General features: G+C 41.5%; 1 long non-coding RNA gene across 1 annotated transcript in view; it reads left to right on the top strand.

Annotated features, from left to right (window-relative positions):
- The first annotated feature begins 311 nt into the window (after window positions 1–311).
- The window catches only part of LOC122214530, a 36,381-nt gene continuing 11,654 nt past the window's right edge, over window positions 312–25,038 (top strand). The window contains exon 1 of the long non-coding RNA XR_006199931.1: window positions 312–569. This is a non-coding gene — a long non-coding RNA (uncharacterized LOC122214530). The remainder of the gene's footprint in view (window positions 570–25,038) is intronic.

The raw sequence follows: 25,038 nt of genomic DNA, 5'->3' as shown, positions 1-25,038 counted from the left end.
ACTGGGTAACCTCAGCTGTTTCTTTCTCTCTCTGAATCTTCGTTTCCTTGTCTGTAAAATGAGGATTACAGGCGCATTTGTATCACGGGCGACGTCCGTGAGGAGTATTTTAAGAACGTGTTGCTCAAGCACCCGGCGCTGCTCGTAGTAGGGCGCGGCGCCTGAGCTAGCCCCACCTCCTTTCCGCATGGACTCTGGTGATTGGCCAACACCAATCTGGCCATGCACAGAGCTCTGGTGATTGGCCAACACCCTCTAATAATCTAGGCTACTATTGAAGGGCTCTGAAATACCCAGTTAGAGAGGCAAAACCTGCCCGAATTCGTCACAGTGTGTGGGGGCTGATTCTGGCTTTCCGTCACGTCCCAGTTCGGAAGTCTGGGCCCTGCGCCTCCATATTTGGACGACACTGTGGCTCCTGAATTCTGAGTTGACGCCCTGGGCTGGAGCCTGCTGCGTGCCTGACCCCAGGAACCTGTCCCCGACAGGAAGGAGAAGTGTAGTCAAGGAAGTGTGGCAGACCTGACTCCAGACAATTAGAAAAACATCAACGTGCCTCACAGTGGAAGGTGAGCATGACTTCAACTGTGGCCTTAAAAAGAAACGGGGTGGGGAAGGATGTTTTTCTTTTCTGCCTTAAGAGAGAAGCCGGTCTACCTAACACCCTCCACTCCTTCTAACGGCCTATAAATACATGCCCAAACCTGGAGAAAAAATTAAGCGCACCCTTCCCACCTCGCAGACTAGGAAACCCGTTCCTTTGCTCTGTTCTCTTTCAACTGCTGATTCCTTAATTCTCCTCCCTCAAGACCTGCCAAAGCCAAGACATTCAGGAATGTTTAGGAGACAACTGGAAGGCAGAGCAAGAACAGAATGCTCAGCCGGTCCTGAGATCAATAATGGAAGGGTTCCATCACACCCCCGAGTTAGGCAGCAGCGGTAGTGACAGCAGAGTTCTGGATCACCGCCAGGCTGGGAATAATGGCAAGGCTATAATTACCTTGTAGGACTTTGGATGGAAGTGACTATTTTAGAACCTGAAAACATCTCAGCAGCATCTTGGAGTCCCGTTTGGGAAAGCCCCTTTTACAGTTGTCTTCTTGTCATGCGATAGGATGTCAGTGTCGGGAACATTTCCTACCAGAAAACCATCAAGGGATCTGTGCAGCCACTTGGAGGAGTTTAAAAAAGGCACCATGGCTTCTAAGCCTTGACTTTGACTGAAAATGCTATCCTTTTGTCTTTCAGAAGAAAATATTTTCATTCTAGTGGTTGTTGGGTCATCATGTTTAGGATAGGTTGTGGCCATGTACTTTCTAGTCACAGAAAAGTGTAAAGTCTTTGCGATGTATCTTTGCACAACCCACATCATCTCATTCGAGGTCTTGTAATAATTAGACGCTTGAGGATAACTGCGTTGGAAAATAGGATGTGCTTGGGTATGGCCCCAGAGATCTCTTTGTGGCTATATGACGTTAGATCATGCAGCCTCTCAGAGCCTCTGTTTCCTTATCTGTGAGCTTCCTCCCTCCCTCCCAGGACTTTTAGAAATGTAAAAGGACAGGGGCGCCTGGGTGGCTCAGTCGGTTAAGCGTCCGACTTCAGCTCAGGTCAGGATCTCGCGGTCCGTGAGTTTGAGCCCCGCGTCGGGCTCTGGGCTGATGGCTCGGAGCCTGGAGCCTGTTTCCGGTTCTGTGTCTCCCTCTCTCTCTGCCCCTCACCCGTTCATGCTCTGTCTCTCTCTGTCCCAAAAATAAATAAACGTTAAAAAAAAAAAAAAAAGAGAGAAATGTAAAAGGACAAAAGGTGCAACAGCAACAAAAATACGTGCTTAGGGAATATGAGCTCCTGTCATTAAAGCATCTTTTGAGGTTCTTCAACTTGTAAGAAAAAGAGAAAAAGGAGTGGGAAATCAAACACAGGCTGTTGGATGAGCATTGGCTCTGGAATTAGACTACATGGGTCCAAATATTAGCTTTGCCATCTCCTTGAAGTACGACCATGGACAGTTCACTTCATTGTTCCCTGCCTCGCTCTTCCTAACTGTACTACAGTATAAGGACTCCCCTCAGTAGACTTCCACAGGATTAAATGAGACAGTTCATAGAAATGCAGCAAAAAATCCGGAATGTAGTAGTTACCGGTAGAGGACAGTTGCTCCCATTAGTATCATAATTATTTGTAAACTATTGCTATTGGAAGCCAGTGTTGTTTCATGCCTCGGAATGTGGATTGTAAACCATGTAGCAGGTTCTTGGTCTTGGTAGCCATTAGGGTCACTGCACGACAGTACAAAGTATCAGATCAGTTTACCTGTACGAACTCAGTGTCATAACACTCTGATGGGTCCCAGTCAGCTGGCTGAAGCTTCACAACAGAAATTTGTTATAAAGTTCATTTACATTATCCATGTATATAAAGGCTTCTGTTAAAAATAATAAATTGATCTGGAAACACACTTATCCGGACCAACCATGCTTTCATTTACTTGTATCTTAAATCATTTTCTTTTTTTTTAATTTTTTTTTAATGTTTATTTATTTTTGAGACAGAGAGAGACAGAGCATGAACGGGGGAGGGTCAGAGAGAGGGAGACACAGAATCTGAAACAGGCTCCAGGCTCTGAGCTGTCAGCACAGAGCCCGACGCGGGGCTTGAACTCCCTGACCGCGAGATCATGACCTGAGCCAAAGTCGGCCGCTCAACCGACTGAGCCACCCAGGCGCCCCTTAAATCATTTTCAGTAGGATACTAAGGTGAACTTACAGCTAGCTACCCTTCAGATTGCCTAAAACCTTGCGTTAATGATAGTGATAAATAATGATAATACGATGGTGAATAACATTCACTGCTTATTCATGCTATGTGCATTATCTACATTTGAACACCTGCTTTTTATTTGATTCTCATCTGCTTTCCCTGTGTTACTTTTTTGGCTACAAGGAGGGAGGGCACTCTTACTATCCCCAATTTACAGATGAGATGCTCAAAGCTCAATGAGGTTAAGTACCACTCTCATGATCACCCTCTGGTATGTGACGTGTGGGGGGTTTGAACGCAACCTGGTGAGAAATAGGAGTCTCAAGTTTTATCTCTGTTGAAGCCCACACTTTAGGTATGCCCCGACTGGCAGGGCATAATAGAGCAAGGAGACAGGATTTGCGGAAAGCAGACTTCTTGCAAGGATTTCCTTCCTGTCCCAGGAAAATTGTAAAGAAGCTGGGAAGTGCTGAGAAGTCAGTAGATTAATAATAAGTCACTTCCTTGGTCCATCACAATTAGGAAACAGTTTAACCAGCAGAAGGGTAAAAGTACCCACAGTGATGATGCAGCAACTGGAAACCCTCCCACGTACATAGGGATTTTCACTTTGCCAAGGGCTTTCCCCATGCCGTGTCATCGGTCCTTTTAAACTATCCTGTAGAGGCAGAATGAACACAAACATTACTGGAGACATACGCTATGGAAGGACCAGCAAGAAAGAAAAGGATTTGGAAACCTAACGTTCAGAAGTTAACTATGAATGATCATTCAACCTGGGCAACAAGCCTCAGCTACCATGTAGCCCTCTGATCACAAGAATCAACAGCTGAAACACATACAGCCATTCTGTACCCATACAACCGTGCTGTTTGTCACTTTCAGTACAGTATTGGCTGAGTTACATGAGTTATTCAACAGACTAGGCTTTGTGTTAGATTACTTTGCCCAAGTTATAGGCTAATGTAAGTGTTCTGAACACGTTTAAGGCAGGCTGGGCTACACTATGATGTTGGATAGGTTTGGTGTATTGGGGATGCATTTTTTAAAATTCCAATTTATTTAACAGACAGTGCAATATTGGTTTCAGGAGAATTCAGTGACTCATCACTTACATCCAACACCCAGTGCTCATCACAAGTGCCCTCCTTAATTAACTCATCACCCAGCTAGCCCATCTCCCACCCACCGCCCTCCACCAACCCTCAGTTTGTTCTCTATTGTTAAGAGTCTCTTGTGGTTCATTTCCCTCTCTTTTTTTCCCTCCCCTTCCCATGTGCTTATCTGTGTTGTTTCTTAAATGCCACATGTGAGTGAAATCATATGGTATTCACCTTTCTTTTTGACTTATTTTTCTTAGCGTAACACATTCTAGCTCCATCCACATGAGTACAAATGGCAAGGTTTCATTTCTTTCTGATGGCTGAGTAATAATATATATGTACGTATTTGGAGAGAGGAGGGGCACATTTTTAACTTAGGATATTTTTAACTTAGGATGGTTTTATCAGGACCTAACCCCCTTGGAAGTCTAGGAAGATCTGTACATCCCAAACTCATTTGCCAAAACAGGCATTTGTTCAACATCAATTACTCTCTGCACTAGCATAGATAGTTTGGAGTTGGCAGTGGTGCTAGGGGGATGATTTAAATTGGAGGCAGAATATGGAGCTGGGAAAGACATTTTACGTGTCGGTCCAGTCCTTTTCAAAGTACCCACCAGGGGGACAAGAGCTGTCCCAACAAAGAACTGAGCTCTGCAAAGGCCACTGCATGTATTCATTAGGTACGGCTGGGGTGTGCCTGGTGGGAACAGGCAAGAGATAACCAAGAACCATTTCAGCCATACTAAGGAGAGCTTGGCTCTTGTCCTCTATGCGCTGGAGAGTCAATGAAGAAACTTTAAAATAGAAGTGTCAGGATCAAGATTTTCAAAAGATTGGTGTGGCAGTGCTGTGGCAAAGAGAAAGAAGTCTCTTCTACTACAGTGTTTAAAGACCATGGTCTCAGTGCTTCTGGCAGCAACAAAGAGCTTTTTAAAACAGGAGACTTCCTCTACTGAATGTAGCCATGCCTGGCAGGCGCACAGACCCTTTTACGTCTAAAACTCTGCCTTTCAGTTCACCAAACAACAATCCGAGGAGGTGAGCCAAGTAGAATTATCCCCATTCACAGGTGGGGAAGTATCTCTAAGTAACTTCAGGACCACAGAACAATTCCCAGTCAGAGCAAATGCATTCTAGCTGTGCCCTATTTAAGGCCGGAATTTGACGTGCATGGCTAGAAAATGAAGCATGTCTAAAACGCTACAAGGAAAAAAAAAAAAAAAAAAAACCAACTGCTGATGCTCATAAGTAGAAATTAGTGTTAGGTAGCAATCTAAGAAGTATTGATTTCAAAAACAAAGAATGAGTAACTAGCACCAAGACCCACACCAACATACCTGAAAACAGAAGGCTGCTAGCTGGGGATCTGCTTTGCAAAAGTAAGAAACACTTGATGGAAAGTATTATAGTTTCACGCATCTAATATGCATAGCTTGTACATGTGCACAGATAGCACAGATAGTACATGTGCACAGATAGAGAATTTGAGCTTGCCTAATTATGCACATTACAACCTTTATCAAACCATGCTGGATTTCACTTAAAAGCAATTCTGAAATGACTATTGTAACGTACATTCTTTGAATTACAAGAGAACGGCCTTCATTCTCTACACACCTTTTTGCATTTCCTTCAAAGTATACATACCATCACAATTTAGGGAGAGAGATCATCAAATATCATTCATGAACTTCAGGTTTTATCAGGAAGAGACAAAAAAAGGAATGAATCAGGTTTGTAATATGACTCTGCACAGTCAAGAGAAATTCCCTGGCGGGGGGGGGTGGGGGGAGGTGGGGGTGCGGGTGGACAGAAAGGCTCTTTTCCATCTTAAGCAGCTTCCAGAGTGGAAGAAGCAGTATCTTTAGACTTCAATTACTTTAAAGTGGCCTACAAGACCCTAATTCTGGCCCCTGGCTCTATCTCCAACCATAGCTCTTGCCATTCTTTTCCTTCCTCACTCATCCTCTGCCACAAGGACAGCCTACATGTCTCCTGGACATGCCAAACACATTACTGCCTCAGGGCCTTCGCACGTGCACTTTGCCAAGAAACAGCTCTTCCTTCAGATTTTTGTGGGTTCACCCTCTCATCTCTTTCAAGCCTCCAGTGAAATGGCTCTTCTGCAAGAAGGCTTTCTTGGGTCCCTAAGCAGTAGCTGCCTATCCCTTCACTCTATGATCTTTCCTATTTTTTTTTTCATAGCATTTATCTCTATCTGACATTATTTGTTTTCCTATTTATTGTTCCCGCCCTTGCTAGAATGTAAGATCCACGAGTGCTGGAACTTTGTTATCTTCCTATTTTCCAACTTTTCAAAGAGTGTCAGCAAATAAGTGGGAGCTCAATAAATATTTGTAGAGAGGAAGGAGGGAGAGAAGAAGGAAAAAAAATGTTTCATTTTTTTTTCATCTGATATTCCAAATAGGCAGCATGGTTTTAAGGTATTCTAATTAACTGGCTTACCTTGGGCAATTAACTGAGTAAAATGATAAGTAATAGTCCCATTTTTAAAAAAATATTGTCATAAACACACACAACATTTACCATCTTAGCCATTTTTAAATGTCTAACCGGCACACATTTTTGGACTTGGGGCTTCAAAGGGCCAAAATTCAGCCTTCCTAATGTACTGCTTCTAAATCACTGAAAGACTTCCCCAGTCCACAAAAACTTGTGCCACATTCTTAAATATTTACATTAAACAGATGAACATTTTTAAAATAGAAGGAAAATGCATTGCTATGTACTTGTACTGAAGCAAGATAATTATAGAATTTACCAAAAAAAATTAATAAATAATTCATCATAAGTAGTGTGGTCTGGTAATGGAACATCATTTAAAGCAATATAATTAACTTCTTGCCATCTTCTCAGTGTATCTCGGGAACCTTGTTTAGTGATTATGTTAAACATCTACATTTGAAACTCTTTACGAACATGAGACTTGGTCAAATGGCCCTTGTGACCCCACTGTGCTAGGCTAAGAGATGCATCCCTAATTTACAGATGGGGAAAGTGAGCCCTCGGAAAAGTTATCACTTGTTCAAGGTCAACACAATGAATAGCAAAGCTGATACTCATGTCAGGCCTTCTAACAGAAAGTTCTGAGTCTTTTTGCTATACCAGGCTGTGAAATGACTTTCCTAAATCTAAAAGCCTTGCTTTTCCATCTCCTTTTATTATCTACTTTGCTATTCAGAGTCATTCTATACTGAACTGAAATTTCTTCCATCAGCAGTCATATAAAAAGGTGGTGGGTTTTCGTTTTTTTTTTTTTTAGCTCAGCCCATGAATTTTCTAGTCTAGCTTCTTAGCAATAAAAAGCACCTTCCCTCACAAAGTGGCCCTACATGCCACCTGGCAGCTCAGACCTCACTTTAGGAAACACAACTTAATTTAATGGGGTGCTAGGAAGCAAGCTCAGGGTGCATCCAGCATTTTAATACGGTGTTTCTGACCAGATGGTATTCACGTGCTCCTAAACTTATCCTTCTGTGATCGTGAGACTGCTTTTGTCTATTACTATAGCAATAACTAAGGAGGTGAACGCCATAGTTTGGATCCGTCGAGGGGTCAGTTCCTTTTATTCAGGCTCCAAGATGTTGTTGCTATGATTGGCCCCATTCCATGGGCAGCGTCATTTCAAGTTACAGAGTGCAACTGGGTGGATGGATTGGTGCAAATCCATTACCAGGGGGCTAAGCAGCAAATACCCAAACCTGCACTCTTGCCACCGATAGCCGCTGTGAAATTTCTAGTATATATCTGAGTACATGCTGGGTGTCCAATACAGTGTAGGATAGGGTGAATGGTTACAAAGTAAACTTTAATATCAATTCAGTGTTAAGCAACTAAATAAGCAGTCCCTACTCTGTTCCTGGCACTATGCTGTGTGCTATGGCGATAATCAGGGAAGATATGGCGATAATCAGGGAAGATAATGTGGAGCTTACAAACCAGAAACTATATTCCTATAATCTATTCCTATAGTAATAAGCCAGTGTCATCTGGTAATGTTACTATGTACAAAGGACTGTAGTGGCTGCAAAGATAAAATCCCATTCTTGTCCTTAGGATTCCACATAAAAATGGAGAAATGCTCACTAATGTTAGCTCCTGTTACTATTTTTTAAACACTTCTTTTTTATTTTGAGAGAGAGAGAGAGAGAGAGAGAGAGAGCGCACAAGCAGGGGAGGGGCAGAGAGAGCGGGAGACACAGAATCCGAAGCAGGCTCCAGGCTCTGAGCTGTCAGCACAGAGCCCGACGCGGGGCTCAAACCCACAAACCATGCGATCATGACCTGAGCCGAAGTCGAACGCTTAACCGACTAAACCACCCAGGCATCCCTCTTTACAGTGTCTTTGTGGTAGAACAGTAGAATTTATCTCCGCAGCATTCCTGGGCATCTGATGTCTACGAGGCAGCTTTCATTTTATTTGTACGTGGTCATATATTGAGCAGGCCGTACTCTTTAGGGGAGTTGGACACAAGTATGTTTTATAATGTAATTTTTCAAAGGGTATCGACTGTCAGCTAACTGGGAAAATCTAGGTCACAAGAAATTGGGTCACTGTAAAGCTTTTCCTCAAAAGAGTTTTAAACTTTCCCACAATAACATTTTTGTTAGAAAAAGAGAACCCAGCCTTTGAACATAAGGTTAGCATAGATCAAAAGCGGACAGCCTCATTGCTCTGAGGTTAGCCTATGTGTGTAGATGCTAAGATCATGAACATGGGAATCACAGAGGCCTGGATTTAAATCTGGGCTCTGAAATGCACTGACTGGGTATTCATGCATGAGCTGGGGAGTCTCTTAGGTTGGTGGCTTTGTTAACTCTAGAATGGGTTTAACCAAGATTACCTCCAGAAATGGTTGCAAAGATTAAATAATGTAGATAAAGCGCTTAGCCCAGGGCCTGGCTTATAATAAGAACATGATGGCAGTGATGATGTTTATATTGATGATGATGATGATGATGAAGCAGAAGACATCCAAGATGGGGGGGGGGGGGGAGGGATGACAACCATGACATTGATGAGCTCAGTGATTCTTTCCCTCTCCCACCTAACCTAACTTTTACCTTCCCCATGATGCTATTCTAAAGGCCAAGGTTAGATATACACTACACTAGATCAAAAAAAAAAAAAAAAAAAAGAAAGAAAGAACTCTGTAGCATAATAGGGCTAAATTCTTTGAACTGTGTTCCTCCTTCTACGGACAAACTTGAAATTATTCCTCCCGAGTCCTCCGGCCAGGCCCTCCTGTGAGCAGGAGCTTATGCTCGTAAGATGGTTGTTTGCTTTCACAGAGCTGACAGGCCCAGGTGGGGATTCACCTTGGATCACATCTCGCTCCTACTAGCACCGTACTCATAACCAACAGAGCTAACTAGTCTGACATGAAGGAAGCATGAAATCCCAAACCAGTCCCTGAGGTTTTTTCCTTGGCTCTACAACAGAACTGTCTGCAGAAAATATTTTTATTATCGGGCTCCTTTTCTATCCTCAGCAGATTTTCCTTTGGAATAATTTTCTCCAGATTATGGTGACTCCTTGGGAGAAGGCCTGGGACGGAGCCGGCCTGCATTTCCTGAGACATAAGAACAACCACTCCGTTTCATTGTGAGGATCTAACAGGCACAAAATTACATGTCACGGAAACACGAATAAATCAGGACGCTGTGAAAGCCTAAAAGGACAGCAGAAAACAGGGACATTACAACTTTACGTTGCAACTACATCTTCGCTGCAGTGTGAAAAAAAAAAATATCCATTACTCTATATGTGACAGATATCTGAAAGACACTATTTTTTCACATGCTCTTTCTACCTAAGAGGTTTTAATGCCCTTAGACAGTAGAATTTTGGCAGCCTGGATAAAACGAAGGCTGTGAATAGCGTGTGACTTAAAATATGCTGGGAAGGGGGTGCCCGAGTGGCTCAGTCGGTTGAGCGTCAGACTCTTGATTTCGGCTGTGGGCATGATCTCATGGTTCACAGGACTGAGCCCCGGGTGAGGCTCTGTGCTGACAGCGCAGAGCCTGCTTGGGATTCTCTCTCCCTCTCTCTCTCTGCCCCTCTCCTGTTCATGCATGCTTACACTCTCTCGAAATAAATAAATAAATAAATAAATAAATAAATAAATAAACAAACAAACAAACTAACTAACTAACTAACTAACTTAAAAAAATATGCTGAGAAGAGCCAAGCAACATATGAGCTTTGACACCATGAAGACCTTTCACCTGCAGTTAATCCAATCTAGTGATAGAGGTTGTAAAATCCTCTCTTGTTTGGCTATGGGGCTTTTGAAACCCTCATAAATTTTAAATGAGAGCCAAACCTGAATTGTCAGATAAGTCTCTCGTCATACGACATTTTTATTTAGGAATTAGAACACTGAGGATGGACTTACAATGAAGTCAACCGAGTATTTTTACTGAACGTGTTATTCTTCAGATTTTAGCCATTTTGTATTTTAAACATGATCCCCTTTTGTTAAGAGCTGGAAGATACAGGTTTCAGTGCAAATAATGAAAACCCTGAGACATGGAAATTGATTCGCTTGAGGGAAACTTAGTGACGGTTCTCTGCTTTAAACTACTTCCTGGAACTGTTTTGGTGGGAAATTTGATAAAAGTCAAATTTTAAAATAATTTACTTAAAGTGACAATTAGCACACTTACTGAATACTTCTGATTGCCTGGCAGTGTTGTGCTCATAAGCACTTTACAGGCATATCTCATTTAATGAACACAACTCTTTGAACTTGATAACTGCGATGAAGTGAAAAGGAAAGCTTGTTGAGCAACTAACTTAAACGGCATCATGGCAAAGGAATATCCAAACCTCCCAAACACCGTAAAAAATAATAAATAAATTAAAAATTATTTGATTTAGCACCCCCTAGTGTGAAGAATGGGGAAAGCAATTCCCAGTCAAAACTGGTTTTAATTTCATTCATTCGTCATTCTTTTCATTCCATGAATATGTATGGTTTCCTTGTTGTAAGCAAGACACTGTGATGGTGCTGGTATTGAATAGGGGATAAAACAGACCTGCTCTTGCCTTCTAGAAACTCCTAGTCTCATCTAAGACACCTAAAGGAAGAAGAAAACTGCACAGTTGCAAATTGTGATGAAGGCATGGATGGAAACACGTCGGGTCCTGTGATAGAAAGTAAGAGGGGGTCTCTTCAGGGATAAATATGAAGTCGGGCTGCAGAGCTCTCTGGGCAGCGAGAGCATGCGTGAAGGTGCCGAGGGCCACAGATGTTTGGTGCTTGGGGGAACCCCACTGTGGCTGGAGCATTGGGAGGGAGATACAAAGATTAGGTTGGAGAGAGGAACAGGAAGGACTCGATGAAGATGGACGTGGTTGGGAGTATTTGTTCTAAGTGTGAAGGAAACGGTTAAAAGTTCAGACTGGCTGGGAGCTGGTGAGATCCATATGCTATGAAGACCTCTGTGACCTGAAAGACGCTCAAGGCGAATGCGAGAGGGTCTGCTCCTTACTGGGGAGGGAGTAAGGGGCAGTAAGGAGGCTTTGTAGGAGCTGACAGTAATATGGGTTGGATCAGGGATTCTCAAATGGGGGAGACGTTGCCCCCAGCAGACATTTGGCAACGCCTGGAGACATTTTCAGCTGTATCAGAGTGGGAGTTCCCACGGGCGTCCAGTGTGTAGAGAACAGAGAAACCACCAACAGACCTACAGTGCCCAGGATAGCTTCCCACAGCAAATAATTTTCTGGCCCCAAATGTCAGTAGTATAGAGGCCGTAAACCCTAGGGTAGAGGTTTAGCAAAAGTGATAGACAGGAGTAGACAAATTTTTAAAATGTTTAAACTGTGGAATGTATGGGACTAAGTGATGGATGGATGTAGAGTGGTGAGGGAGAGGGACGTATCAGGTGAGACTCCCAGAACCCTGGCTTGAACAAATGCGGATTGTCATTTACTAAGATGGAAAGGCCCATGGTAGGAGCCAGATTGCAACAGGGGAGAAATAAATAACTCCTCTTTGAATATGTCATGTTTGAGGTGCCTGGGAGATAGCCAAGAGGAGATGTGAAATAAGTTGACTTTCTGAGTCTACAACTTAATCATCGTCATTATAGTAATTAAATTACTGAGCAGTTATAACGTATCAGGCTTCATTCTAAGAAATTGTTTTTACATTATTTTATTAATCCTACTGACAGTAAGGATCAACATTTATTCTCTGAATCCTCTTGATAAATTCTTAAGTTTCCAAATTATGAGCGACAGATATCATCCTACTCCTCAAAATTTTTCCTTCAGCATAGGAAACACACTGTTGAAAGCTAACAGTAAATATTATGCCTTCCCTAATAAAACAGAATGTGTCAGTAAGATAAAACATCCTAACCACTGTGCCATCAAAGATATCCAAAATTATATTTGTCATTACTCCAAAAGCTTTCATCATCTTTATTTTAGAAAATATCCTGCAAGTATTTATCTTCTTTATTGCCTCTGATTCGGATAAAATAGCAAAATCTTACCCCAAAAAGGACACTACCCTTAGGAAATAGAAGCATGATCTCTAGAAGCAGTTTAACATTCCAGGAGAGCCTTCTGCCATTTAATATTCTTCCAAAGCCATCTGGCCCTCCATTTTCCTGGCCAAATGATACAATGTCTTCAAAACACATTTCCAACGTTAGCAGATGCAGCTAACTCAAGTCAGGAAGCCTGAAGGAATGGAACCACTCCATTCTAAGTTACATGATATGTAAGTCACTCTGTGATACCCAGGATGGATGTCTGGGAGCACTTTTGCTTATTTAGTCTGAGAGAAAGAATCTTAAAAGCAAGGCTATGAAAGCTCATATTGTTACAATGAGCCTGGTCGCAGTGTTGAGGTTCAGCCAGACCTCACTAAAAGTGGGACTCCAGTTAGGAATTTGTTACCAACGCCAACTTCTCGTAGGGTATATTTGTAATTTGCCCCAGGGCTAAAGTTTCAGGTCAACTCACATTAAAGTAGAAAATAAAGTACTTTGTTCAGGTGAGACGAACTGCTCAGCTCAGAATCTACGAATACAAAGGATTCGTGATTCTCATATGTCTTGGGGCAGTCTTGCAGAGATTTTTTTCCAGTTTCTTCTCCACCTCTCTCTCCTCCACCCAGAACCTGACAGATTTCTATCAGGTGAGAAAAAAGGGCTGGTAAGCCTGCATCCTTCCTGTCATTACTGAAGGTACCCATCCATCTACAGGGACAAATAAGGTTTCACCTGGCACACTGCAGTCTGCTTTCTATTTTGTCGGGGTTCTGGGTTTCTAGATACCTACAGGAAAAAAAAATCTAGAATTTCTAAATTCTGTGGCTGGCTAGGGCCTATTGAAAAATCCCTGTTTTACAGTCCACGCCGTTTCCTGCCCCTCATTACACAATTTCCTCAGCTGTTCTAAAAGCGGCTTAGGGATTTTTTTTTTTTCCCTTGGGGAAAGAGGAGGGTCAGGAAGCTGAGTAGCAAGATACAAAAGCACAGTCTGGTGGGGCGCCTGGGTAGCTCAGTCGGTTAAGCGTCCGGCTCGGGTCATGATCTCGCAGTCCGTGAGTTCGAGCCCCGCGTTGGGCTCTGTGCTGACAGCTCGGAGCCTGGAGCCTGCTTCACATTCTGTGTCTCCCTCTCTCTCTGCCCCCTCCCTGCTCATGCTGTGTCTCTCTCTGTCTCAAAAATAAATAAACATTAAAAAAAATTAAAAAAACAAAAGCACAGTCTGGGAGTGCTGGTCCTAACGTGGGTCCCTCTACTGAAATTAGCCACATGTGCTGAACAATTTCATACCACCTGGTTATTCCCCCTCGGTATCTCGTGTCAATCCACAAGAGCACCCTGATCAGAGAAATGGCTCTTATCCTCAGTAGTCCCCCAAACAGTATATATGAAGACTATATAGCCAATGGAATGTTTTTTGATGGAAACTTCAAGGGAGGGTGCTTTCCTACTTGCAACCTTTTTTTTACTTTTCCATCCATCTTTCTGAATATCCCTTTTGGGCGGGGGGGGGGGGGATGATGGGGGGGGAGACATCCAATGATATTTACAATTCCCCCAAAATACATAATTGAATTCTTAATAAAAAATATGCAGTTTTACCATTGAGGAATATAAAACACTAATTCACGAAAAAGATGAAATTCTACCAAATGCCCTCTCCTTTTACCTCCTACCCAGATTTCTTAAATTGTGTCAACTCTGGGTTTTGGGCCTGTGGTCTCACGACTGAACATCATTAGCTGCCTCCAGGACACCTGTAATCCATTGTATGGTGGGAAACTAGTTTGAATCTCGTAGAGAATGAAAGCTAACCTTGACCGAGCTCACAGTCTGGACCAGGCACCATGCCAGATGTTTATACCTGGTGGTTAGCTCATTTAATTATTAATGGATAATGAACTCATATGCATTTTTACACTGGTGGTGGATAATTATCTTTAATCATTAAAGTAATACATGCTTATTTAAGAAATGTAGGCAAAAGTGAAAATAAGCTGGGGGGGGGGGGAAGGGAGCAGTTATAACCCCATTCCCCAAAAGTAATGACTGTTCAGTGTATTTCTCCAGAATAATTTTTATAAGATTTGGCTTAAAAAAGAAAACTTAGCTGTAATGATAAAAGATGCATAATATACATAATCTATACATAACTATGCATAATCACAATAATAACATACACGCAATGATTTAAAATTGTTTTTCAGTTAACACTAAAACTTCTTTTTGATATGCTGGGGTTCCCCTTTTTTTTTAAACAGCTGCATTTTATTCCCTTTACGGCTGTATCATATTTGCCTTAATCACTGTGAAGTTGAGCATGGGCATTTAAAGCAACTTACAAAGGTCAGAAAAAAAAAAAAAACACTCTCATTTTAAGTCAAAAAGAAGAAATCTAAATTAAGCTATGCAAAGAAATCAGAACCTTAAAAATACATTAATATTCTTTTATTTTAAAATTATTTCAGAGGGCATGCATGATTCACAATTTTATTAAGCATATTAAAAGGCATTCCAGTTAATAAATGTGACTGAAATATGTTCTCATGTCCTCCCTCGCCTCAAAAAATAACTCTACTGGAACACAAATGCCCTGAGTTCTGTATGTACTTTTAAAACATAGCTAAACATGTATGGCAGAGGAATATGGAAAACAAGCTACTGTTTCTAACAAGGAGTTATCATCTTCCACTGGCAACATCCTTTGGTGGAAACAGTCATTAGACTGAATGTATTCGTTTCCTAGGGCCGCCATAACAAAATCCCACAGAGTGGGTGGCTTAAACAACACAAATTTACTTTCTCACAGTTCTGGAGGCCAGAAGTCTAAGATCAAGGTGCTGGCGGGGCTGATTTCTTTGGAAGCCTCTCTTGGCATACCGTCTTCACATGGCCTTTCCTCTATGTGCACATGTCTGAGTCCAGATTCCCTCTTCTTATAAGAACATCAGTCACATTGGGCAAACACCCCCCCACCCCCCGGCCATATGACTTCATTTTATGTTAATTACCTCTTTCAAGGTCCTATCTCCAAATATTCTGAGTTCCTGGGGATTAGGACTTCAACATGTGAATTTGGGGATGGGTGGAGAACACAACTCAGCCTAGAACACTAAGCAAGAGCAGCCGTGAGGGCTCTCCTTTTTTCTTTCCTACTAGGATATCTGATTAACAAAGAATATTCCTTCTTAAAAGAAAAGAAAGGAAAAGGAGAGGAGAAAAACGAAAAACAGATGTAACTCCTCTCTAACACCCCCCACCCTACACCACCACCAATTAAAACATTTTTCTGGAGCTTATTTTCTTCATTCAAAGTCTCCTATCATGTTTGCATTGGGCATGTTTTCAAATCTTGGGCAAGATCTCAGGATAGCAAGGGGCACAACTTTTGCACTAAATTCCTTTAAGAAATAGCCCCAGACTTGCTGCAATTTTGAAAAAAAAGAAAAAAAAAAAAAACGTTAATACAGTTGCTGTCGCTGACATATCCTTGAGACCACCTTCCTGGTACTTGATGCCACAGAAGCACTTTTCTTTCTCAATCCCCTAACTGCTTGTCCCATCTGAGACCCAAACCAAAAACAAACCCTATTTTGTTCTCAGAACCCGATCAGAGAATTTCCTACCAAATCCAAACACCTAAACATCTCCCCCTGAAATGATCCTAAATTTAAAAATAATACATTAAAAAAAAAAACAACAACAACTCGATTTTGTAAAGATTTTGTTAAATACCAGCCACCTAAAACTTAAATGCAAGAAAGAAGTCGACTTTAAATGCAAACAGTCCAGGCAAGGCTCTTCTTTGAAGAAATGGCCACTGGCTCTTTTGTTCTTTTATTTTTGCAGGAGACACGGTGAGGGATTTTGTATCCCCTTCCGTATCTTTTTGTGAAATCTAATCCTGTTTTGCTAGAGGTTTCCTTCCCTGTTCAGTTTGCCATGCCAGGGGGGTGAAAAGTTGCATTTTAACCCAGCATAGGGCTTTCTCAAGTTTATTAACACGGTACTGCTGAGGCAAGTCAGTCCCCCAGTGGCTATCCTGGCTCCCAGATGAAATATCCACTTTCCCCATGATATGTTATTGTAAATATAATACCGAAAGATTATTATATTTTGGACTAGGTGACTGATTCTGAATTTCCTGGCTCTACTGGAATGAAAATAAAAGACCACACAATATTGTAATGGGAACACATCTGGACAGACCACTTTTCCTTTCCTATGCATGGTGAGATTATGGGTTGAAATGTAAGACTCTTGGGTCTTTTCTTGTTTCGTGAACTTAAACAGGCAAACGTAGATCCACATCACCTGCACAGATAAATGAAGGCCTCTCCTCCAGTTAGGAACCTATCAGCCATGGATTATTCCATGTGATATAGGGGATGATGTTGTACTCCTTACATCTGCTATCTATCAAAATGGAAGAAGAGGAACACCTCTGAGTAAACCAAATGCGGTCACTTCAGGCTAATTAACTTTCTGCTCCTCTGTGGCCAAAGGCTGGACTGCAGTCCTACGAGGGTCACTTTGCAGGAAAATATGGACACAAGAGGAAACACTGGAGAGCAGATGGCTTCAGGAAAATCCCTAGAAAACCCACGATGCCAATACACTTAGCACGGTGGCAGTGTGAATCATTTGTAAGGTTTCTATTTTCTAACTGTCTGTGTCTTCTTCTCTAAGTCCTATGAAGGCAAGCATTGATTAAAGGAATGAAGAATTGAATGAAAGAAGGAATCAAAGCACCCCAGGAAGAGTACAGGATTTGCATTTGGAAGCCTTATGTATGAATCCTAGGAGGTTTAATTCTGTAATCCTAATTTTTTAAACAAAATGCCTGTGTTCCTTCTACCATGCTGAGAATTTTAATCCTCACTTTTCTTCCCTGAAATAAAAATAGCTAATACTTTCTGAAAGTTGTTTGAGTTCCTCATCCTTGGATGACCAACAGTCCCAGTTTGCATGGGACTGACAAGGTCCCCAGGATATGGAACTTTTGGTCCTAAAACGAAGAAATTCTGGCAACGCCAGGATGAGTGAGTCATGTTATGACAATGAACAGGTTGTTTTTTATTCATCTTGATCTCCTTAATCCCCACCAAAGCTGTATCAGACCAGTATATACTTTAATTACTCCATTTCTCAGATGAGGCTATGAAGGCTCAGGCATGCTAAGTAACAAAAACAGAACTGTCAGGGCGCCCGGGTGGCTCAGTCAGTTAAGTGTCCGACTTCGGCTCGGGCCACGATCTCATGGTTTGTGGGTTTAAGCCCTGCATTGGGCTCTGTACTGACAGCTCAGAGCCTGGAACCTGCTTCAGATTCTGTGCCTCTGTCTCTGTCTCTCAAAAATAAACATTGTTTTAAAAATTAAAAAAAAAAAAAAATTCAGGACTGTCATATTCCGGAGGCTGAGGACTAGTCAGCATGAGTCTATACTGCTTCACATCCAAAAAAGGGGAACTTTAGGAACCCCACCTCCTGGATCTTAAAGTGGTGATTGAAATGATGATAATGAATTCAAGTGTAGCATGTGGCTATTTGCAAAGCCCTTTCTGGTTTCACTCTATAGTGAAGGGATGCCATTAAAACTAAGTTATAGTCAACCCAGGTTGACCATCTATTGGGAACTTTGTGGTCCGTTACTCTGGGCTCCAGTGAACTATTTTCACTTCTGTTTATGGAGAAGACACACAGAAGGCAGAAGAGGAAGGGAGAGAGAAATTAATCTCCATCAGCAAGTTATTTCCTCCAGAGGGACTTTCTGATCATTATTGTAACAAAATATGTCTTTCTCCAAAGTCTGTGCTAAGGTTGAGAGAGCAACTTTAACCGAGGAATAAATGAGGTGCCTTCAAGTGGTGAGGTTGTAAATTGCCCATCAGGTCTGAGGATTCATGGTTGGCTGCCTTCTTTCTATTTATCCCCAAGAGTTCCTGGTTTTCCACCTGGGATTGCTCATCCTAATATGTATTTTTCAGTTTAGCCAAATCTCAAAGTGATAGGCAAGAAGAAATTGAATAAGGTGGGAAAGACAGATGCATTCAACGAACATACTAAAAACTTTTTTCCAGGGGTAGGTCAAGCAGGCTTATGCAGTTTAACTGAAAACAAATTCCTTAGAAATGAAGCCTACAACTACATACCAGAGTCTTGAAGACAACACAGAAAGCTCACCTGTTTTCAATTACGCTTGATGATGGATTATATTTGTAAAATGTGATGATTTTTTTGGACACCTCTTTGCCACCACCCACCCCCGCAATGCCTTTACAATCGGGCACGAAACCTTATCTTGGCAGTCAAGGCTTTCTCCAACACATCTCCAGTCACCTTTTTCTCTGCTCTCCAATCTTCTTGTCAACCTGGACCTTCCTCTTTTGCCTCCACGCCTTTATTCAGGCCGATGCTTCCCCATTCTTCATCTCCACTTGTGAAACTGGTAATGGACACCTCTTTCTCCTCGTTTGCAGTTTGAAGCACCCTTTATTATTTTGGAGTACCGCTCTTGCCCAGGCTCAGTTCATGGGTTCCTGGGGCTGAACCTATTTTCGATTCTAGAACTGGGCACGTGATCTAGACCTGGTCAAACAGAGCTGCTGGTATATTTTGCTGGATTTATCAGGAGAGGGAGGCATTTTCTTTTTGCTGGAGTGATAAGAGCTGCTAACAGGGCGGGGGGCGGGGAGGGGGGGGTGTATGAGAGAGCTGGTGTCTATTCTTAGCTCCACAAGGAAGAAACCTGTCTGAAAACAAAGCCAGTGCAAAGTATAACAGTCAAGAGTTGGAGAGACTGTTCTCTTAGGGCATCATTTGGATATCCTGGATCCAAATGCCCCTGAGGCAGGATACCCCCAGATTTTTTTAAGTTAGCTAAGTCCATTTTTGCTTTAACTAGAGTTGAGCTTAAACTAGAGTTGGGCTTCTGTCACTAAAAACCAAAAACCCAAACGTCTCCATTATACAAACCCTACTCATAATTATGGGTTCTTTCAAAGGTCACCAAATTTCTAAAGCTTTCTTAGCTTCAAAAGAGGGTGAGCCTTTTTTATTTCAAAATGTCCTAGGACTCTGTATCTAATAAAAATTATCATTATTATTATAAAGGGGAAAATACTAGGGAACAACATTGGATTTACTTAAGCCACCTGGCAGATTTTCTGATACATCTGATACTATTTTTTCCATCCCCTTTATGGTCACAGGTGTATTAAAAATTGTGCATAGTTTTTGCTCATTGTTGACAACTGTTAAATTAGCAAAATCCTTTTTGAAAGCAGCCTAAAAATGTACCAGAGTCAGGACAAGCCAACTCTTAGGGGTCTATTCAAATGAAACAATACAAAAGTAAAAGCTGTTCATTCCAGTATTCCTGAAAGAGCCCACCTGGAAATTATTTCAGTACTCCAGAGCAATAGGCCATAGCCACTCCTTCCATTTCTGAAACCAGTTTTGAAACCCTCAGGTATTTTCCTAGATACGATGATGTTCTTCTAGTGCCTGGATTAATGATTTCAACAGGCTACATTCCTGGGAAATGAGTCTTAGTCAGTTATTGGTGTGCAGGAACGATACCTGTGATCAATACCTGTGGGGAAGTGAGGTAAATTGACACTGGGCAGAGGGAAAATGAACTGTGATGCAGTCATAACAAGGCATCAGCCAAACCCAGGAGCCTGGAGCTAGAATGACCCTTCAGAGTTGTCCTGCATCACCTATCATTACACATGGGCTGCCTGTGGGAAAGAGACATGAATTTGGATGAAAAGGCAATCTTCAGTCAAGGCCAAGTCCTGAGGAGGGATTCAACCGAGAGCGTGAAGCAGCCAATGCTCCCAGCACTCGGGGGAAGGGGCATGTCAGGCCTGAGGGGGGATCTGGACTGTGTCGATCAGTGTCCTCTACAGGGGTCAACACTGACCCATGCTGAGCTGGTAAGATGCTGTTGTCTAAGAGTTTGAAATGGGAGACAAGGAAACCAGAAACGGGGAGGCAATATTACTACAGTGTTTGAGGCAAAGTCCACAAACTCATGTGATCCTCAAAACCACGTGGTCCCCTCCCTTCTCTGTGCCTGGTTGTTCAATGGTTCATTGGATTTCATTTCATTTCTGATACCAAGAAAACGTTAAATACTTGGCCAGCAATCCTCAGATTATTATGAATATGACGGATTATGCAGCCATCAAAATGATAATAATGTAATTTTTTAAATAATGTCAAACACAAAAGTGTGTCCAAATGTAATTGTAGGTGAAACTAACAAAACAGGAAGTAATATTTCTCTATGTAAACATTAGTAAGTGAAAGTAACAAGCGCAATCAACGACACTATCAAAAAAGTGAACAGACAACCTACAGAATGAGAGAAAGTATTTATAAATCATATATCTAATAAAGGCCTAGGATCTAGAATCTTTTAAGAACTTTCAATAGCTCAACAACAAAAAAAGACAAATGAAAATTGGGGAAAGGACTTGAATAGGCCTTTCTCCAAAGAAGATATACAAATGGCCAGAGATGCTCAATGTCATTAACCATGAGGCAGATGTATATTGAAACCACAATGAGATAACACTTCACATCTATTAGGATTGCTCTTTTCAAAAAAAAAAAAAAAAAAAAACCAAACAAGAACTGGAAATCACAAGAGTTGGCAAATACATTCAGAAACCCTTCAGGGGCACCTGGGCGGCTCAGTCGGTTAAGGACCTGACTTTGGCTCAGCTCATGATCTCATGGTTTCGTGAGTTCGAGCCCCACATCGGGCTCCGTGCTAGCAGCACAGAGCCTGGATCCCGCTTCGAGTTCTGTGTGTCCCTCTCTCTGTGCCCCTCCCCCACCCCTGCTCACACACTCTCATTCTCTCTCTGTCTCTCTCTCAAAAATAAATAAACATTAAAAAAATAAAAAAAGAAAGTGAAACCCTTGGATATTTTGGGTGGGGATTTAAAATGGTTCAGCCATTGTGGAAAATAGTTTGGTGGTTCCTTAAAGAGTTAAACTTACCATAAAAAAATTACCATGCAGAGCAATTCCATTCGTAGTTATATACATGAAACAACTGAAGTCAGAAAGTCAAGCACAGGTACACGCAGTAGCTCTGTTCACAATAGGTAAAAGGCGGAAACAGTCCAAATGTCCATCACAGAGGAACGGATAAACAGATGGTGGCAGATCCGTACTTTGGAATATCATTCGGCCATAAAAAGGGATGAAGTATTGGTCCATGGTGCAGACTTCGAAAACATTACGCTCTATGAAAGACAGACACAAAAGGCCGCATGCTGTAGGGTTCCATTTCTCTGAAATGCCCAGAAGAGGTAAGTCCATTGAGATAGAATGTAGATTGGTGGTTGCCAGGCGACAAGGGGAAAGGGGAAATGGACCTGCTTCCTGTGTGCATGTGTGTGGGACCTCCTTTTGCAACTAGATAGAATTGGTGGTCGCGTGATATTGTAAGTGCACTCATCGCCACTGAACTGTTCACTTTAAGACAGTGAAAATGCGAATCTCACCTTGATTTTTAAAAAGGTAATAAAGATAAAAGATAACAGTGTGGGAGTCATTTGATGAGAAGTGGTTTTCAAAAATATATCACCATGCCATATGCCTATCAGCAAATTCTTTTTGCTTTGGGGTAAACAATTACTTGCCTCCTAAACGAATTATAATAGGTTAGTATGGGAGAAGTAATAGAGTCTGCGTGATCAGCATGCTTCCTGTGGAGAGAACGCCCCATGATAACACATCCCTCAACAATATTGCCTTGGATATCAAGTGCTTGGTAGCCGGCTCTTGTCCTTCACAGAAGTGTCCATCCTGTCATTTAATTAAGCTCAGTTTAATGCAGTGTTTCATTGTTAGCAGGTGAATATCTTGGACCTCACTTACATTATATTGGCAGGCTTTATCTGTAGCACCTTTGAAAAATGTTCTCATTAAGTCTTTTGTTGTGCATTTTCTACTATAAAACATAAGCATAATATAGTCCCTTCTTAACACTCATATAAGAATGGAAACAGGAAATAAAAATAGCCATCATCCGATCACCTAGAATGGAAGGGTTAAAGTTTGGTTTTACACGTACGTGTACACACCTACACGTATATACAGTTACACACGTGCGTTTTGGGCAACAAATAAATAGTATTATGCTGTATATGCTGTATTATTTTTCACTTTCTATCATGAGCAATTTTCTCTGTCATTATTCTTCTAAAATAGCATTTTTAATGTATAGCTGTACCATAACATATGAAACTGATTATCTCTTTCAGACGCGTAAGGTTTCTTCCCCAGTATTTCTGCAATCTAGTCTTTCATTGTGCTCCATTATTTTTTTTAATGTTTGTTTATTATGGGGGGGGGGGTGAGGAGGGGCAAAGAGAGAGGGGGACAGAGGATTTGAGTGGGCTCTGTGCTGACAGCAGCGAGCCCGACATGGGGCTTAAACCCACGAACTGTGAGATCATGACCTGAGCTGAAGTTGGACACTCAACTGACTGAGCCACCCAGGCGCCTGTCATTGTGCTCTGTTATAACCATTCTTTCTTTCATACATACATTCTTTGGTGGTGGGAGGTAGCTTCCAGTTTTTACTAAAATATTTCCGATTTCACTACAAAGAACAGTGGGATGGAATTCCTTGTATTTAAGCCTTTTTGTGTATCATTGTTTTCTCCAGACAACCTTTTTGGTTGAGATATAATTGATATATAACATTATATTAGTTTCAGGTGTACAACATAATAATTCCTTATTTGTGTATATTGTGAAACCTAGTTGAAATCCATCACCACACAGTTATAATTTTAAAAATTTTTTAACCTTTATTTATTTTTGAGAGACCAAGCGCGAGGTGGGGAGGCAGAGAGAGAGAGAGAGAGAGAGAGAGAGAGAGAGAGAGAGGGAGGCACAGAATCGGAAGCAGGCTCCAGGCTCTGAGCTGTCAGCACAGTGCCCAACATGGGGCTCGAACTCATGAACCTCAAGATCATGACCCAAGCTGAAGCCGGATGGACGCTTAACTGACTGAGCCACCCAAGTGCCCCCATAGTTATAATTTTTGTTCTGGTGATGAGAACGTTTAAGATCTACTCTCTTAGCAACTTTCAAATATACAATATTACATCCCCTGGACTTATGTCTTTTAAAACTGGAAGTTTGTACATTTATTCATTTTGCCCAATCTCCTTTCCCCTCCTCTGGCCACCACCAGTCTATTCTCTGTATCTAAGAGTTCAGTATTTTTGTTTGTTTGCTTGTTTGTTGTCATCAGATTCCACTTATAAGTGATATCATATTTATATTTCTTTTTCTGTTTTATTTCACTTAGTGTAATGCCCTCAAGGTCCATCCATGTTGTCGCAAATAGCAAAGATTTCCTTCTTTTATATGGATGAATAATATTCCATTGTGTGTATTTACACATTCACTATAGATAGACAGACCTAGATAATCTCAAATTCTTTATTCACCCATCCAGCCATCACCGGACTCTTGAGTTGCTTCCATGTCTTAGCTATTATACGTAAAGCTGCAATGAACATGGGGATGCATGTAGCTTTCTGAGTTAGTGTTTCATTTCCTTTGGATAAATACCCACAAGTGGAATTACTGGATCAGATGGTAGTTTTGTTTTTCATTTTCTGAGGCATCCCCGTACTGGTTTCCATAGTACCTGCACCAGTCTGCATTCCCACCAACAGTTTGTCTTTCTCCATATCCTCTCCAACATTTCCTATTTATTGTCTTTTTGATTAAAAAAAAAATATTCTAAGAGGTGTGAGAGATCATTTCATTGTGGTTTTGATTTGCATTTCCCTGATGATTAGTGATGTTGAGCGCTTTTGCAAGTACCTGATGGCCATCTGTATGTCTTCTTTGGTAAAAAAAAAAAAAAAAAAAAAAAATATTTTTAGATCCTCTAACCATTTTTAGTCAGATTATCTTTTGCCATTGAGTTGAATGGGTTCTTTATACATTTTGGATATTAACCCTTAATTAATTATACGTTTGGCAAATATTTTCTCCCATCCCAAAGGTTGCCTGTTCGTTATTGACAGTATCCTCTGCTGTGCAGTAGCTTTTTAGTTTGATGTGGTTTACTTGTTTATGTTTGCTTTTGTTGACTTTGCGTTTGGTGTCCAATCCAAAAGAAACCATTGCCAAGACCTAGGTCAAGGAGCTTACTGCCTATGTTTTCTTCTAGGAATTTTATGCTTTCAAGTCTTATATTCTTCATCCATTTTGAGTTTGTGTGTGGGGGGGGGTGTAGAATAGGGGTCCAGTTTCATTCTTTTGCATATGGCTGTTCAGTTTTCCCAGCACCATTTATTAAAGAGACTATCTTTTCCCCATGGTATATTCTTGGCTGCTTTATTGTAAATTAATTGGCCATATATTCATGGGTTTATTTCAGGGCCTTCCATTCTGTTCCATTGATCTCTGTGTCTGTTTTTATGCCAGGATCATACTATCTTGATTACCACAGCTTTATAGTATAGCTTGAAATCAGGAAGTGTGATACCTTCAGGTTTGTTCTTCTGCTTCCCTGCCCCCCCAATTGCTTTGGCTATTTGGGGTTGTTTGTGATTCCACACAGATGTTAGGATTTTTTTTTTAATTTCTG

The sequence above is a fragment of the Panthera leo genome, chromosome A2, assembly GCF_018350215.1.
Source record: "Panthera leo isolate Ple1 chromosome A2, P.leo_Ple1_pat1.1, whole genome shotgun sequence".
NCBI classification, from domain to species: Eukaryota; Metazoa; Chordata; class Mammalia; order Carnivora; family Felidae; genus Panthera; species Panthera leo.
The sequence above is the reverse complement of the archived record's forward strand: the minus strand, read 5'-3'. Positions and strand labels throughout refer to the sequence as shown.